Consider the following 15,988-nt stretch of genomic DNA (forward strand, 5'->3'; position numbering starts at 1 on the left):
GGGCATGTGGATCCAATGAATGGGGCTGTCTGTGCAGCCTATTTTAATTACAAATCTAATCTAATCAAGGCATTTCTAGTCCTCTTTACTAGGAATAGCTCAAGGCAGAATACTGTAAACAGGAACGATAACACAAAATCCCCCATAAAATACAAACATACTACTTCATTGAAATGCTAAACAATACTGCAGTACTTCTTTGTAACATACATTGAGAAAAAAGGTAGCCCTTTACAGCCTTCTTAAAGGAATAATAACCTTTAACATCCCTAATCTCACCAGGTAACTTATTCCAGAGATTGGGACTGCAACGATTAATGACTGCCAACTAGTGATAATTTTGTAGCAAGTTACAATGGAACAATCAGTCCAACTTCCCTCAAAGACCTCAAATCCCTCGTAGCTAGATAAGGAGCGATCATATACTGACAATGGGCCATAATGAATCTCTAATTATAAACAGTAACAAAGAGTAGCCCGTTTGAGCTTGTCTAGATGGGCGAAGGATAACACGGGACTGGGAGGCCCACGTAAACACCATTAGAACAAGCCGTCAGGCTGGGGGGGGGGGTTAGCATGATTAGGTGATTAAATGGGGGGGGGGTTCCATGCCTTAAGAGTGAAAATTCTATTGGTGGAGGGGGGAAAAACGGACATGGGGCAAGGCTTTAAAGCTGGGACCTTGGAGGACCCGGATCCTTCCGAGGTCCTCCCAGGGTGGCTTTTTCCCACCCGCCACTGCCCGTTGGTTTTGGCTGGTGATGGCAGCTCAGGAGGGCAGTTCTCCCAAGCTTCTGGGTCTGGGGGTCATCCGGCGAATGAATGCGGTGTGAACCGGCTGGGAGCGTGGCTTGGGGTCAGGTGACAAGTTAAAGGGGCATACGCTAACATACCACCCCTCAGACTCTTGCTGATGTGGCGGGGGTTCAAGGGCCACAAAGTACTATATCTGGTAGCTTGGGAGGAGCTCTGTTGGCTATATTGTGTTATTTATGCTATGACATATTAATGCTGTTATTGCTACTGTTGAGCTAATAAACAGAGCTGCCATCACAGAGACTGCGTAGTTAATTGAATAGAAGCGGGGTTGGTGGTATAGTAGGGGTAGTGTCTGAGGTGGGGGGGGGGTTAGGATGGGGGACTAGCTGGGTCTATCCAGATTCCTATGTTATTATAAATGAATCCTCACCCTCACTGGTTATCATTTGTCCCCTTGCCTAAAGAACTGGCACAATCACAGGAACTCCCTCCGCTAATAACTTAGCAGCTGCATTCTGAATTAAGTGAATTCTCCAATTTCATTGCATCTTGTAGCCCCAAGACACCAGTGGCATACCAAGGGGGGGCGGGGGGGGAGGTCCGCCCGGGTGCACGGCCCAAGGGGGTGCACAGCTGGCCCTGTCACTGGGAAATAGGCTGCGCGGGGAAAGGATGCCACTGCTGTCATCAGAAACAAGCCGGTGCCGAGTTCTCCCTCCCTGCTTCTCCCCTGCGAGCTGACCAACTCTAGCCGTCCGACATCAATTCTGATGTCAGAGAGGATGTTCTGGGCCAGCCAATCGCTACCTGGCTGGCCCGGAACGTCCTCTCCGATGTTAGAATTGACATCGGGCAGCGAGAGTTGGTCGGCCCGTGGGAAGAGAAGCAGGGCGAACTCGGTGCCGCCCTGTTTCCGATGGCCAGTGGCAGCCTTTCCTCAGCGGCAGTGGCAGCAGCATGTTTCCCAATGGCGGTGGCATGGGGGAGGGTAGGGAGAAAGAAAGAAATGGGGGGGAGGAGACAGGGAGCCAGAAAGAAAAAAAGAAAGAAAGGGGGGGGGGGACAGGGATCCAGAAAGAAAGAAAGGGGGCAGGGTGAAACAAAGAAAGAAAGAAAAAATGGGGCATGGGGAGAGAGAGAGAAAGACAGACATAGAGAAAGAAAAGGGGCATGGAGAGAGAAAGAAAGAAGGGGGCAGGGTGAAAGAAAGAAAGAAATGGGGCACGGAGAGAGAGAGAGAGAGAGAGAAAGACAAACAGAAAGAAAGGGAACATGGGGAAAGAGAAAGAAAGAAGGGGGTAGGGTGAAAAAGAAATGGGGCACGGAGAGAGAGAGAGAGAGAGAAAGAAAGGGGGCATGGAGAGAGAAAGAAGGGGGCAGGGTGAAAGAAAGAAATGGGGCAAGGAGAAAGAGAGAGAGAGAAAGACAGACATACAGAAAGAAAGGGGGCATGGAGAGAGAAAGAAAGAAGGGGACAGGATGAAACAAAGAAAAAGTTGGAAGGAATGAGGTCTGGAGGAGAGGAAGCATACAGGAGGCTGAAAGAAGGGAAGAAATATTGGATGCACAGTTAGAAGAATAAAGTGCAACCAGAGACTGATGAAATTACCAAAGAAAGTTAGGAAAAATTATTTTATTTTCAATTTAGTGATCAAAATGTGTCCATTTTGAGAATTTATATATGCTGTCTATATTTTGCACTATGGCCCCCTTTTACTAAACCGCAATAGCAGTTTTTAGCGCAGGAAGCCTATGAGCGTCAAGAGCAGCGTGGGGCATTCAGTGCAGCTCCCTACGCTAAAAAACGCTATCGTGGTTTAGTAAAAAGGGAGGGGGTATATTTGTCTATTTTTGTTTAGTTGTTACTGAGGTGACATTGCATAAAGTCATCTGCCTTGACCTCTTTGAAAACCCGCGGAATATAAATATTAACATTTTCTCTGCGTATAGTGTGCTTTGTGTTTTTAAAATTTTATTATTGGTAGATCATTTTGTCTTGGCCACAAAGGTAAGGGGGAGGGAGGGAGGGGAGCTGCTGAAAGACATCTAGTAATCCTTGCAGGCTTGACTGTGCAGGGAATTATTTTTGTAAAGTCATGTTTTGTTATGTGACTGGCGTTATTTAGACTTTCATTTCTATGAATGAATAGAATGAAAATGATATAAAATTACTTGCTTGTTTTTATGTGCGTGCGCTGAAGGAAAGTGGAGAGAGAGTGGGCTGAGGACGCTGAAGGGAAATGGGGAAGAGAGAGTGGGGAGAAGATGCTGATTTATAATTGACAATTGTACAGAATATTGTTTCTTTTTATACTTTAATATAATAAGTTCAATATAAAACAATTCAAGGCTTGTGTGGATGGAATCAGGTGTTTTGTGGGGATGAGGACCGAGCTTACGGGGATTAGTCCACTAAATGGTATTTTCTTATTTTCTCATTATTTGTTTTATTTTTATTTGTTAATTTGTAAAGTGGTTATTGTTATGTATCAGATTTTTCAAATTTACATCTACTGTCTTTATATTTTGCACAGTATTAGAGGACATGTATTACTGTTTTTGTGATGTTGTGGTGTTGCATTGTATGCAGAGTCTGGTTTCTTGGCAGTTCAGTTTAACTGTTGTCTACTTATTTCCTATTTTTTAGTTTGTGATTATTCCATATTGGGCAAAAGGTGTATCTGTCTGTGTATATGAAGGGACATGGCTTTTTGCTAGCATCGACTGTACGGATCATTGACTGTGCAGGAATCTGGCTTGTATAGTTTTACAATGTATGTGTTGGGGTTCTAGTGCTCACTGCAGTGTTTAAGATGCTGCCTTTTCCCTAGGTACACTCTTGTGCAATATGTGGATTGTTACTAAAAATCATATTTTTCATTATAGATGGGGTGGGTATCAAAAAAACTGATGGGCCCTGGTGTCACATATGCTAGGTATGCCACTGCCCAAGAACACAATATTGCAATAGTCGATCTGACTTAATACATAAACTGTAGCACTGTTCTAAACCAGAAGGCTCTAACAAAGGCTTCAGGTGATGAGATGAGCTTCTCGTGAGATTTGTCGCTGTCCCTGTCCCTGCCCTATTCCTGTAAGCTCTTTTTAAACCGCCACAGCCTCAACACTTGTGATTTGAAAGTGTTTGAGGGCTTGTATAGATAGGACGGAGCTTAGGCATTGGTGGAATGAGGCATTATGACATCACAATCTGAGCTCTAGAATGTTGCTACTTATGATTTTAAAGTGTTTGAGGCTTGTACAGATGAGGACAGAGCCTGCAGGAATGGGGCAGGGACAGGAAAAGACCTCATGGGGATGGGACAGGGAAATGAGTTCCTGCATGGACAGGGAAAAATTTGTCCCCCGTATCATTCTCTACTACACACAAGGCAGCTTTAAAGCACCGACCAGCAGCGACATGCACAGTGACAGAAGAGATCTGAAGCCTGCAGACATTGACTCCCCTTTGTCCAACTCTCTGTGGTACAACCAAAGCAATTTTATATACAGACACTTTCTCTGCTCCTAATGGGTTGTTACCTGTGGTAATGGAGGGGAAGGCGTCTTGTGCAGGATCAAAAGGAGCCACAGTGAGAACCAAACCCCGTTGCCCAATCCATTACATTAACCATTAGGCTAATCCTCCGCTGCTAAGTAAAGATGGTACTACAGTTGGAATGGAGAAGTGAGAAGAAAGAGTGCTGGGATCAGTCTGGGATAAGGAGGAGTACAGGGTAAAAAGGAGGAGGGGAAGAGAGTGCTGGATATGGACTGAGGTCAGACAGGGGTGGGGGAGAATGCTGGAGGAGGGTACAACTTTTTAATAACATAACATAAACTCACTTTTGTACCGCAAATACCGGTTCACAAAAGATTATGTGTACAAAAGATGAGAAGAAAGGCAAAGTATGCCTAATTTTGAAAGTATTCAGTAGAAAGATACGTTTTAAAGACACGTCGAAATTGTAGATAAGAGTCAGTCGACATAATTAAGAAATCAAATCCTTATCCCATAGTGCCGCCTTGAAAGGACAGCAGACGTTGTTGAAATCTTTTAAATTTACAACCCTTAGCAGATGGAAAGGAGAAGAGTGCATGTGATTTCCTGGAATGTTTGGAGCTATTGAATTGTAAATGAGTCCAAGAGATAATTCTGGAATGAAGCCTGCCAATACCTTAAAGCAGAACAACCAAACTTGAACTTAATCAGAATGCAATTGACGATAGTAAGGTGTAATAAATCATACTTCTTCAGATTGTAAATCATTTTTTTAAACAGGCAGTTTCAATACGAGGGGGTGCTGAAAGTTCTCATCCCAACCAAGAAGAGAATGACATGGATATAGTTCAATCAATGATCTGAAATTATGTCATAACATAGAATTTCGTTTCTGCAAATTGGCACTTACCAACACTCTTTTCAGCAACGTTGGCAAAATAAAACTCAGAATTTAGGAAGTTGGTTGGTTGGGCTGAGAACTTTTTCAGCAGCCTCTCATATGTAATAAAAGTGATGTCAAGTGTAGGACAATCAAGCCATTGTGACATCACTGATGAGGTTGGCTCTTTATTGGCGGAAGGAGGCATTATGACTCACAATCTCAGCTCTGGTTACCAGAGACTGAAAGTCTTCACAACTGCGAGGGGGTGCTGAAAAGTTCTCAGCCCACCAAGAAGAGAATGACATGGATATGGTTCAATCAATGATCTGAAACAATGTCAAAACATAGAATTTCATTTCTGCAAATTGGCACTTAACGAAATAAAGTAACACTCTTTTCACCTACATTGACTCAGACTCAGAATTTAGGAAGTTGGTTGGGTTGGGCTGAGAACTTTTCTGCACCCCCTTGTAGTATACTAAAGCCCCTATTTTAGAAACCCTATTTGAGATTTGCTAATTTGACATTTAAATATATACCCTGAAGAAACACAGACAATCCAATTCATAGGCAGCAGAACCCTGCTTGGTTTTGGGGGGGGGGGGGGCAGGAACTCCACCATAGTAACTATGTTACTATGTTACTATGTCACCCTAGCCCCTACGGTGCAGACTTTCCCCAGCTCCCGAGTCCCGACTCCCTACCTACCTCCTCCCGGTTCTGTACTTTTAAATCTTCCGGCAGCTGCTGTGCAGCGTCAGCGAGTAGTCCTGCCCCCGGAAGTAGAATGAAATGGGTGGGATTGCGGGCACCAATCGAGAGACCACCAATCTTTGGAGAGGCCACGGCCCCTGTGGCCTCCCCTGTTCCGACGCCTATGACCCAATTTTAGAAAGCTGGAATGATGTGCACCTGGCAAGGGGACGTGGCTTGGGCCAAACCCGGCACATACATTTCCTGTTGCAGAAGGGAATGTATGTCTGCGATCACAGAGATCACCTCAGAATTTACAGCTGCTCCCGGCTTCATATAGATTTTTCAAAGGTCTTGTTTAGGCAGCGCTTTACAGGATGGATTAGGGAAGGTCACCTCCTTAACCCTACAGTGTTTTGGTCCCCCACCCCCCAAAATTGATAGTGCCAATGGTGTAGTAAGGGGGCGGGGTTTAGAGTGTGCGTCTTGTCAGTAGGAGCCCTGACCCTCTCTGCCCCGCCCCCCACACCATGCTACGCTTGCGCCATCCCTCTCCCCCTCCTCCCCCCATGGGCCTCTGAGATCTTCACTAGTGCTAGCAACTTCTGCCTGTTGCTCGCGCCAGAATGGTTCCCCTCTGAATCACTTCTGGGTCACGAGGCCAGGAAGTGACATCAGCGAGAAATCCAGCGCTGGCGTGAGGAGCATGCTGCAGAAGCCACTCATGCGGGCGAAGATGTAGAGGAACGGGAGGTGGAGGGAGGGAGAGTGTCAGTGTGATGTGGGAGGTGAGGGCAGGAATGAGCAGGGTGCACGGAAGCAGTGGGGTAAGGACGGGCCACACCGCCACAGATGCTGCTACCCTTACTACGTCAATGGATGGTGACAAATGATTGCAACCTCTATACCAGGGGTGTCAAAGTCCCTCGAGGGCCACAATCCAGTCAGGTTTTCAGGATTTCCCCAATGAATATGCAAGAGATCTATTTGCATGCACTGCTTTCATTGTATGCTAATAAATCTCATGCATATTCATTGGGGAAATCCTGAAAACCCGACTGGATTGTGGCCCTCGAGGAGGGACATTGACACCCTGCTCTATACTTAATTGGCAGCATTGAGATGTGTAATATTGTCACTCACCCATCTATGTTCTGAAATAGCTATTCCTTCTACTTAGTTGTGTAAGTTGTCACGTTGCCACTAGTGATATTTGACATTGACAAATGTAAAATTGTTGTTCCAGCCATGTCTAGCTGACACACACATGCCCATTCCTGCCTATGTTTTAGAAAAGGTATTATGTCAACAGATCCTTTTCTAAGATACTACCAGGATTAGGGCATGTCCTGATCTGGACAACTAAATTCTGATTTATACCTGCTATCTAAATAAAGGTCTCTTTTTCCTTGCTCTTGAATATGTTAGAACAAGCTCACTATGTAACAAAGTACACTGATTAAAGTATGTGCAAGAATTTCAAAACGAAATCTCTGCATCTACTCCCCCCTCCCCCCCCCCAAAAAAAAATGGCCTCATTCTGTGAAACAGCAAAGCCACAGTGTGGAGGGAAATTCTCAACCTGGAGAAGTTACACTGGTAAGAGCTTAATTATACACATTCTTTTGAAAATAGTTCTGGCAACTTTGTCTGTCAGTCACTTTAAAAAAAAAAAGTTCAGCATTTACTGGAGCTAGTAACTCTGAGAACATTGAACTATGTTCCCTAAAATATAACTTAACATTAGCTTACTTAAGTGTGTGTGTGTGTGGGGGGGGAGGTTAGCCATCCACTTAACCTTAATTATATTTGGATGTGAGATATGGGGGTTTTTTTTTTTGCCTGAAGTTCCATTTATCATATGTACATTAACCCATATCTTATTCTACGGAGCTCCATTCAGTCATGTCTGGGAATATTTACCAGATGGAATTTTTGTCCAGATCCTTCTGGAATGCGATTGCATCACTCTAGAATTCCTAAACCTCCCCTTCTTTGGCACTGGATTTTTGTTTCACTCTGTCACAGACATGCTGACCACAGCGCAGTGCAGGAAATATCTGAAGGATATGCAAATAATAAGGGAACATTAATCTTCCTTCCAAAACCAAAACGCATTCTCTGAGAACCCTTTGCTTCCGTCATACCTCATTATTTAAGCATGGCTCAATTCAACTGATCTTCCATGCCAAATGGACACAGCAAGTTCTACTTAACTATGACTACCATACCAGATTTATGGCTACCAGCTGTTCGATGGCCAGCACTGAGGCTCTTCTCCTTCCACTACGACGCGGGTCAAAAATTTCAAATTTTTCTTTTCCTATGCTGCAAAATATTGTAATGCATTAAACATCGGTTCAGGCTAGTTTGTTTCTGAGCGTCAGCACAGGGTGTCTTATGCATTTTGCAATCTGAAGTACAAGAAGGTTTCTGTAGGCATGAATCATAATTATCAGTTTCACACTTTTATGGATCAGAAATCTACCTGTCCTCCATAGGTATAGGTCATTGATTCCATACACTTCATCCAGAACTCTGAGATCATCTGACCAAAATTTTTTTTTCTGTACCATCTCTACAAGTTATCGGCACCAAGTCAAGCAGAATGTTTTCAGTAATAGCACCACAGTTATGGAATCCATTGCCCGGATATATCAGAAGAGAAACAATACTTGACAAGTTTAAACGTTTTCTGAAAATGTTTCTTTTTAAAGATGCTTTTGAAAATTAGAGTTCCTAAGCCGATAGCATTTCTGAAGGCTCTCGGTTTTTAAAGCTTCGCTCCTGCTTTCCATCCCCTTCCTGCTATGTCAACCCTCAATGCTGCCTTTTCTAAATTTTTTGTAGTTCCACCCACTTTCCTATTTGTAGTCTGTAAGTGTGTCATTGGTTTGTCCAATATATGTATAAATAAATGATTTGCCACCGCATTTTATAGATTTGTAATTCGCTTTGAAACTATGTTATAAGCTTTTGCATCAAATTTTAATAAACAATAAACTGCCTTTCCTCTTGCAACAAAGTAGCCTCCCTCAACAGTACTCTGAGTCTTAGAATATAAGAATAGTCTTACTGGATCAGACCAATCATCCATGAAGCCCAGTAGCCCGTTCTCACAGTGGCCAATCCAGGTCCCTAGGACCTGACCAAAACCCAAGAAGTAGCAACATTCCAGCAGTTGCTAAAGGTGAGCAAGATTCCGGAACCCCAATGAGAGCAACATTCCAGAGCTGAGATTGTGATGTCATAATGCCTCATTCCACAGTGCCTCAGAGCCAACCTCATCAGTGATGTTACAATGGCTTGATTGTCCTATACTTGGCACATGTAAGAGCATAAGAATAGCCTTACTGGGTCAGACCAATGGTCCATCAAGCCCAGTAGCCTGTTCTCACGGTGGCCAATCCAGGTCATTAGTACCTGACCAAAACCCAAGAAGTAGCAACATTCCAGCAGTTGCTAAAGGTGAGCAAGATTCCAGAACCCCAATGAGAGCAACATTCCAGAGCTGAGATTGTGATGTCATAATGCCTCATTCCACAGTGCCTCAGAGCCAACCTCATCAGTGAGGTTACAATGACTTGATTGTCCTATACTTGGCACAAGTAAGAGCATAAGAATAGCCATACTGGGTCAGACCAATGGTCCATCAAGCCCAGTAGCCCGTTTTCACAGTGGCCAATCCAGGTCACTAATACTTGGCCAAAACCCAAGGAGTAGCAATATTCCATGCTACGGATCCAGGGATCTCCCTATTGTAGGAGTTCTTCCTCCCCTACTTCCATTGGATGTAACTTGCCCCTATGTTGTTACATAGGCCTCCTCCGCAATGTTCTCCTCAACGTAACTGCCTCCCCTCTCGCAACAATGTAACCCTCCTCCACAATGTTTGTTTGTAACTCTCTTCCTTTTATGACAGTTCTACCTTCTTGTGTGTGATGTAACTTTTCCCCATGATGTCGTATGGGCCTCTGATCGCCTGGAACCTATTCTGGAGAAGTGCGATTAGATCTGAATGCTAAGATATAATGGGGTTGAATTAAAAGCAGTGGAACATAATTATGTACTGTGCAATTTTTGGTATAAAACAAAAGAATAAACGAGGAATGGGGGTATTTAACACTCTATCCACAAGCCTGCAAACCCCATTAATAATCAAACGAATACTTAGGCACAATCGCAACTTGCAAGCAAAAGAAAAAGCCTCAGTAACAATGGTGAGGGAAAAAAACCAGTCTACCATCCAAACATCAGGGGTATAAAAAACTTTAGCTGCAAGAAAATTATGTGTTTTATATAAAGAAAAATGTGAAAACTTGGGAACAATCTCTTGTGCATGAAGCCAATCTGTATTCAATCTTGCTATGTGTGAAAAGCCAGCACCCCGGTTAGCAAGATTGCATACAAATTAACTTCACACATATGAGATTGTTCCCAGGTTTTCACGTTTTTCTTTACATAAAACACATAATTTTCTTGCAGTGAAAGTTTTTTATACCCCTGATGTTTGGATGGTAGACTGGTTTTTCCCTCACCATTGTTACTGAGGCTTTTCTTTCGCTTGCAAGTTGTGATTGTGCCTAAGTATTTGCTTATTAATGGGGTTTACAGGCTTGTGGATAGACTATGCAATTTTTGCACATATTGTGAAAAAAAGCTCAGTACTTCATGTGATGGATAATTCAATAACTAGACGTGCACTTACTCGTGACTAGTGTATTAATTGGCTTTTAAGCACAGAAGTGTAGTAGGTACTATAATATATATATATACTAGTCTTTAAGCCCGTTACATTAACGGATGCTAGAATAAATGTGTATGGTCTGTCTTTCTTTATCTCTCTCTCTCCTTGGCCGCTTTCTGTCTGTCTGTCTGTCTTTCTTTCTGTCTCTCTCTCTCTCCTTGGCCGCTGTCTGTCTGTCTTTCTTTCTGTCTCTCTCTTTCCTTGGCTGTACACCACCATCCCTTGCCTGCTCCCCCTGTCCAACAGTAACCCTTCTCCCTTCCTTTTACCTCCCCCCTGTCCAGCAGTACCCCTTCCCTGCTCCCTCTGTCCAGCAACAGCCCTTCTCCCTTCGTTTTACCTCCCCCCTATCCAGCAGCACCTCGTCCCTGCTCCCCCTGTCCAGCAGTAGGCCTTCTCCATTCCTTTTACCTCCCCCCCTGCCCAGCAGCACCCCTTACCTGATCCTCCTGTCCAGTAGTACCCCTTTTCCTTTCCCTGCTCCCCCTGTCCAGCATCTATTAGCCTGGGCAGCCTCAGGGCTTTTGCTAGGCTGGCCCACCTCGCATTATCGAAGTGGGCTGGCCTAGCAAATGCCCCGCGGCTGCTGCATTTGCTGGTCTGGGGGTAAGAAGAGGTGTCCTGGCAGCAGCAGCGCATGAATCACACTGCCACCACCGCTCAAATCTCTGCATACGCTGCAAGCCGTCGCAAGCTGCTCCACGCACCGCAAGCTGCCCCACGCCCCCAAAATTGTCACAAACCAACCCACGCACAGCAAGCCACCCCACGCACTGCAAATTGAATTTGGCATGGAGACACACAGCACGGTGGCAGGGATCACGAACCCCTAAGCGCGCATGCGTGCTTAGGGTTTTATTATAGAGGATATATATATGTGTGTGTGTGTGTTTCCTTTTGAGGACGTGTCCGGGGGTCCGGATAGCTTTTCCAAAACCGACACGGTGACCAGGTTTTGAAAAGCCTCCTCAAATCACATTGGGTAGGCAGCAGGGGTTGGGGCTAGGGCGGGATTAGGGCGTTACAGTGCAGGGATGGGTGGAACTGGGCAGGCCAGGGGACAGGTCTAGGGGTCCGGATTTTCCGATTGGAAAATCTGGCAACCCTACCTATGGGCTTTGGGGCATTTACAACGTTAGCCCATACTAAAATGCTTTGTAAAAGGGGGCCATATTTACTTATGAGACAGCAGACTGGAATTCCATATACATGTATACATTTTTTAATGAAAATTTCAAAATTCAAATGAGGAGCAGAATGATGTGACTACTGGTGTGACGAGTAGAGTTTTTTTTGCTCAGATTTTGTCATCATATGAGGGTGCAGCTATGCACCACATTCACTAATACCTCCTTAAAAAAAATATATCTATATATATCTATATATATATCTATATATATAAAATCGGAGGTATGTATGTGTGTATGTGCCGCGATCACACAAAAACGGCTTGACCGATTTGAACAAAACTTGGTATGCAGATCCCTCACTACCTGGGGTGATATGTTCTGGGGGTCTCGCGGCCCCACCTGCACACGTGGGCGGAGCTACAAACATAAAATCAGATTTCACCCATTCATGTCATTGGAAAGGATGTAAAAAGCTGCCATTCTCACAGTAATTCCAACTATAAAACACTTTCTATGACACTATAACCACTAGGGACATCGTTTCTATTCTACCACGGACACCATACATATAGAGTTTGTATGTTCTAACTGTGTTTGTAACTGTTTCCTTCATGCACCCCAGTTCATAATGTTATTACATTACATGAGTACTCACATATGCTGAACTAGGAACACAGGTTCCATTCTGAACCGGGAAAAAACTGCATGGAGTTTCTTTTCAACCTGAGTTTCCACATATTGAGTTGTTTAAATCAATACTGAAACTTTTGGATGCCACTTATTCCAACAGATCTTAATTTTCAGTTTACGAGATTGCAAATTCCAGTGAGACTTGCATTCTCTATCACAATCAACAAATCACAGGGACAGACTATTACATACTGTGGAGTGGATTTAAGATCCCCCTGTTTTTCCCATGGACAACTCTATGTTGCTTGATCAAGGGTGGGTTCACCCAAGAATTTATATGTTCTTGCTCCTGGAGGTGAAACTAAAAATGTTGTTTATAATCAAGTTTTGTGTTAGTTGTATTGTATTCATTTGTCAAATATTTCACATTATAATTTGAATATTGTACTTTTTATAAAGCTGTTAAAAAAGAATTTCATTCACCAATATAAAGTATCTTTATTTGAATCCATTTACAGTGTTATTGCTATAATTAAATACCCGTGCAACGCCGGGGCATCAGCTAGTATCTTATATAATAAAACCATAGCCACGCATGCACACTCCTACCTGTGTGTTCCATTTTCCCTGTTCCGTGAGATGTAGGTCCGTGGTGGCAGGAGTGCGTATGCGCGGGTCCCAAGCCTTACAGCACCTAACTACACTCGCCGGCACGACTGGCCACCAGCGCTGGACTCCCTGCTCTGGTAAAAGTAAGTTCTTCGCCTTGCCGCCCCCCTTCAAGTTACAAGTTTCAAGTTTATTCAATCTTTTGATGGATCGCCTATTACAATTTCTAAGCGATGTACATAATATAATAAAAAGAAATAAGAAACTTAACTTAATAGTTATATTAACATAACGTAAAAACAATTAAAACTTACTTGAGGGGTAAGGGAAAAGTAAAAGTTACAATTTCGGGTTTCGTGAGAATAAAGGGAAAGAACAAAAGGTAGGGTAAAAGAGGTAGCACAAGGTAGCATGAGCACATTTCTTAAGCATTAATACCAAAACGTAAAAAATTAAAATGAACTGTTAAAGATCGAAAGCATCTTTAAATAAATATGTTTTTAAAAGTTTTTTAAATGTTGTAATATTTTGTTCTATTCTAATAAATTGAGGGAGTTTATTCCACCTTTGTGGACCAGCAACAGTAAATATATCTGCTCTTCTAGTACCTAGTAGAAGGCCCCGAAGCAGCGTGTGTACAGTGCTGCAGACGCTGCTGGAGTCAGCAGATTTGGAGTCGGGACCGTGGAAAGGGAAGGGGGGGGGCAGCATCAAGGGACTACGAGAGCCGACCAGACTTCTAACACCCATTAATGTAACGGGCTAAAATACTAGTATATATATATATATATTTAACTTTTGGTTTGGATTTCTTTCTGGTATCTCTATTTGGTAAATTGTTTGTTTTTTTTTGCATTGTATTTTCTTGTATCTCCAGTTTCTGGTTGTTGTGAGGTTTGTTTTATGTAGTAATATTAGGTAGCAGTTTTCCAAGCATAATTTGTGAAGCATGAGATAGCGACGTCTTGAACTAAAAATAATGGCACTCTGTAGCTGTGTCCTGTAAGGCCTTTACTTTCCATCTGAACTTAAGCACACTCTTGATGTAGTGAAATGTGTCCTCAGGTTTATTGTTTTGCTCTGTTCTTTCAAACTAATTACAACTGAAGACAACCAAATCACATATTTCTTCCTCCAGGTATTTCCTAAGAGAGTCAGGGGTATTAAGCACTCAATGGCCTATTGCATTATTTTACGCTGGTGCTATTTGACTGTGAATTTTACATAGATTTTCCATTTATCTCATTGTTCCCATATATCCGTTCTGTTCTGTACTTGAGGTCAGTTGAGTCCTGAGCTTGCTATAATGACATCTAATTCATTTGGAGTATGTTGAAGGGTCTACTGCAAAACTCCTCCTTTCCCTCCTCATGAAACCTAATCCTGCCTCTTTCTTTTTGATTTCAGCTGCATTCTTAGTGGATTAAAGGTTTTCAGTTTCGTGAAAGCAAAATAAAATCTATCTGTGTTGGCGAACGAGGAAACCTTTGTCTCGACTGTTTTATAGGAATTATGTGAGATATACTTTCGACTCATTTTTGCTGTTATTTCAGAAAGGTCCTTTCAGCACTTCGAGGACCTAAGTAGATGGGATAACATTTTGTTTTTAGTCTTTCTTACTGAAAACACAGCTGGATCAATCCCACTGGCAAAATTATGCATCTTAAAGAAGTTTAAATTCACCTTGAGCTACCAATGAAAAGACGTGAGATACATCCAAAATACAAAATTTAAAACAAAACAAGCACAAAAGAGAACCAACAACAGTCCAATGAAAATTGTGACTGAATTTTAATGATTCAACCCAGCTCAAATGTTTTGAGTTTGAAATTTTATGCAATAAGTGCATATAGAAATACCTTGAAATAGCAAATGTATAACACTAACCTGTAGCTTGGATACGGGAAAGGTCACCAAGATATGTCATGACAACAGGATGGGAGTGAAAGGGATGTTAGGAGAGGCGGAATATAGATTAAAAAATAAAATCTAATCAAATACTGGTACCAGGAAGTATACCACAAAGACTTAGCACACTTGAGCCAGATTAAGGGCAAAGACAGGTAAAGGCAGTGAAAGTAGGTTTCGGGAAGACGTGGAGGGGCATAATCAAAAGGGACTTCTAAGTCCGTTTACGTCCATCTTGCAAGACGTCCAAAGTTAAAAAGAGCCTAAGACACATTTTCGAAAGATACGTCCAACTTTTTTTTACTTTCGAAAATCGTCTAATTATACGTCCTGCGATCTGATCGTCCAAGCCACTAAATCGTCTATCTTTATACCACATTTTCGTCCAACTTTCCGTCCAAGTCCAAAATGCCTAGAACAAGCCCTGTTGGACGTGGGAGGGGTTTGCAAAGTGATGGACTGCACACCCAGACATGCCACCTAAATAGTGGGGTACCTTACAAGGCACTGCTGTGAACTTCACAAAAAGAGTGCCATGGCTTCTCCTCACTACAGCTCCCTTATAGGTGATGGTGAGCCCCCCAAACCACCTCCAGAATCCCCTAGACCCACTTATCTACCACCCCAATAGCCCTTATAGATGCAGGAGCCACTTATATGCCAGTAAAAAAGGGTTTTGGGGGTGTATAGGGGAGTGCACATGTTTAAGTATCAATGCAGTGATTACAGGGGCTTATGGGCATGGGTCCTCCTCTCTATGGGTCCCTAACCCACCCCCAAGATGACTTAAGCTGCCTCTGGGCTGGACGACTAGGCTTTCCTATGCCAGGTGGCCAGGTGATGATGGTTCGGAGGCTGAAATTTAAAGTTGTGAATAAAATTTTTATGGGGTGGGGGGAGGTTGGTGATTACTGGGGTACTGTGTGGGGGTCTGTGTTATGTGTTTGCAGTGCTTATCTGATGAGTTTAGGTGGGTTTTTGTGACTTAGACCATGTTTTACATGGTCTAAGTCACAACGTCCAAGTTCCGTCTAGGCTCTCTTTCGGTTATACATGCTGTACGACTAAGTCTAAGCCGGCCCACGTCCCGCCCAACTCCTGCCCTTGACACGCCTCCCGAAACGCCC

This window comes from Geotrypetes seraphini, chromosome 2, assembly GCF_902459505.1.
Source record: "Geotrypetes seraphini chromosome 2, aGeoSer1.1, whole genome shotgun sequence".
NCBI classification, from domain to species: Eukaryota; Metazoa; Chordata; class Amphibia; order Gymnophiona; family Dermophiidae; genus Geotrypetes; species Geotrypetes seraphini.